The sequence below is a fragment of the Tetranychus urticae genome, unplaced genomic scaffold (genome assembly GCF_039701765.1).
Source record: "Tetranychus urticae isolate SD_2017Ah unplaced genomic scaffold, NJAU_TeUrti_SD_1.0 Scaffold_7, whole genome shotgun sequence".
NCBI lineage: Eukaryota > Metazoa > Arthropoda > Arachnida > Trombidiformes > Tetranychidae > Tetranychus > Tetranychus urticae.
This window is the reverse complement of record NW_028315839.1, coordinates 320,001-322,500: the sequence shown is the minus strand read 5'-3', so window position 1 is coordinate 322,500 and position 2,500 is coordinate 320,001. Positions and strand designations below refer to the sequence as shown.

Sequence of the window (2,500 nt, the reverse complement as noted above, 5' to 3'; positions counted from 1 at the left end):
CTTGTGATGACTCTGAATAACTGAGCAAATCGTATGGCCTCTGAGCCGACGATGTATCCCTCAAGCAACTGCCTTATCAACTGTCGATGGTAGGTTATGCGCCTACCATGGTTGTAACGGGTAACGGGGAATTAGGGTTCGATTCCGGAGAGGGAGCCTGAGAAACGGCTACCACATCTAAGGAAGGCAGCAGGCGCGCAAATTACACAATCCCAGTACGGGGATGTAGTGACGAAAAATAACAATACGGGACTCTATTGAGGCCCCGTAATTGGAATGAGTACAATTTAAATCCTTTAACGAGGATCTATTGGAGGGCAAGTCTGGTGCCAGCAGCCGCGGTAATTCCAGCTCCAATAGCGTATATTAAAGTTGCTGCGGTTAAAAAGCTCGTAGTTGGATTTCAGTCGAACCTATGGGGTCCACTGATTAAAGGGTTAGATGGTGATGTTAGGTTTCTTGCTTGTGTCTACGGATGCTTGCTTGAACCTTCATTCCTCTTTCCTGGTGGTTACATTCATAGTGTTTAGACAGAAAATTGCTCGATATTTGCTATCAATGCTCTTTACCGAGTGTTGATTCAAGCGATCGAGACTTTTACCTTGAAAAAATCAGAGTGCTCAAAGCAGGCGTCCAAAACCTCGAAAGAGGTGCCTAAAAACGGTATGGTCAACCATCTATATGATGCGTACCACTACCTTAACTTGAATGATCTTGCATGGAATAATGGAATAGGACCTTGGTTCTATTTTGTTGGTCTTAAGAATCCAAGGTAATGATTAAGAGGGACAGACGGGGGCATTTGTATTGCGGCGCTAGAGGTGAAATTCTTGGACCGTCGCAAGACAAACTACAGCGAAAGCATTTGCCAAGAATGTTTTCATTAATCAAGAACGAAAGTTAGAGGTTCGAAGGCGATCAGATACCGCCCTAGTTCTAACCATAAACGATGCCAACCAGCGATCATTCTGAGTAACTAATTTCATGACTCGAATGGAAGCTTCCGGGAAACCAAAGTTTTTGGGTTCCGGGGGAAGTATGGTTGCAAAGCTGAAACTTAAAGGAATTGACGGAAGGGCACCACCAGGAGTGGAGCTTGCGGCTTAATTTGACTCAACACGGGAAAACTCACCCGGCCCGGACACTGAGAGGATTGACAGATTGAGAGCTCTTTCTTGATTCAGTGGGTGGTGGTGCATGGCCGTTCTTAGTTGGTGGAGTGATTTGTCTGGTTAATTCCGATAACGAACGAGACTCTAGCCTACTAAATAGACTTGCAGTTTACACTGCAGTACTCCCCCTTAGTCAACCTGTGGGTGGTAGTATCTCTTGATGGTTTCGGCTGTTGAGGGCTCTGCTGCTATTAGCCTACAGAATTGGCTAGGGTAAGGATGCTGTAGCACTGTAAGGACTTCTTAGAGGGACAAGCGGCGCTCGCAGCCGCACGAAACAGAGCAATAACAGGTCTGTGATGCCCTTAGATGTCCGGGGCCGCACGCGTGCTACACTGAAGTGGTCATCGTGCATACTGTTTCCTGCTCCGAAAGGAGTGGGTAACCGCTTGAACCCATTTCGTGATGGGGATTGGGCATTGTAATTATTGCCCATGAACGAGGAATTCCCAGTAAGCGTGAGTCATTAGCTTGCGTTGATTACGTCCCTGCCCTTTGTACACACCGCCCGTCGCTACTACCGATTGAATGATTTAGTGAGGACTTCGGACTGGTCAATCCAGACCATTGGGAAACTAGTGGTCGGATTGTGCTGGAAAGATGTTCAAACTTGATCATTTAGAGGAAGTAAAAGTCGTAACAAGGTTTCCGTAGGTGAACCTGCGGAAGGATCATTAACGTATTACCCTCTTATTATAAGAGAAATACAACCTTCAAACAATCAAACACTCTGCATAGTGATATTGTAGATGCTAATATGGTGAATGCAATTGAATTGTATTTGCATTAGAGTCGCAATTGTGAATGTTTATTGCAAACATTTAGCCATTGCAACATGATTCTAATTTGCATTACATTCGTTCATTCATACATCCATCTTTCATTATCCAATGCAACAAAGAGTGAGGGTTATCTAACGATAGCCATAATTTCTTTTGCAAAACAATTGTAGTTTATAATGAAAAGCCTGTCTTGCTACATACTTGGTACCTGATCAAGTCTTCAGCTTATGCTGACGGCAAGGTTTAAAGAAGGAAGTTTTACACTTCTTCGCCTAACTAAGTAAAGACAACTATGGTTTTTATAAACTGCATACAATTGTTTTCAAACCCTCTCAATGCAGATTTAGGATACTTATTAAAAGTCCCACGGTGGCAAAGATACATCTTCAAGCGGTGGATCACTCGAATTACCAATCGATGAAGAACGTAGCTAGCTACGATAATCGGTGCGAATTGCAGGACACGCCGAGCACTTGAGCTTCCAACGCACATTGCGGCTTTCGGGTCTTTTCCGAGGTCACATCTGTCTGAGAGTTGAGATGTAAA

General features: G+C 44.3%; 2 non-coding genes across 2 annotated transcripts in view; both read left to right on the top strand.

Moving 5' to 3' along the window:
* Positions 1–1,849, top strand: part of LOC149092672 (small subunit ribosomal RNA) — a 2,170-nt gene extending 321 nt beyond the window's left edge. The window contains exon 1 of the ribosomal RNA XR_016200709.1: positions 1–1,849. This exon is cut by the window's left edge and continues 321 nt beyond it. This is a non-coding gene — a ribosomal RNA (small subunit ribosomal RNA).
* A 487-nt stretch (positions 1,850–2,336) lies between these two features.
* LOC149092671 (5.8S ribosomal RNA) lies at positions 2,337–2,491 on the top strand. Its single transcript, XR_016200775.1, has one exon. It is a non-coding gene; the product is annotated as a 5.8S ribosomal RNA (ribosomal RNA).
* The last annotated feature ends 9 nt before the right edge of the window (positions 2,492–2,500 follow it).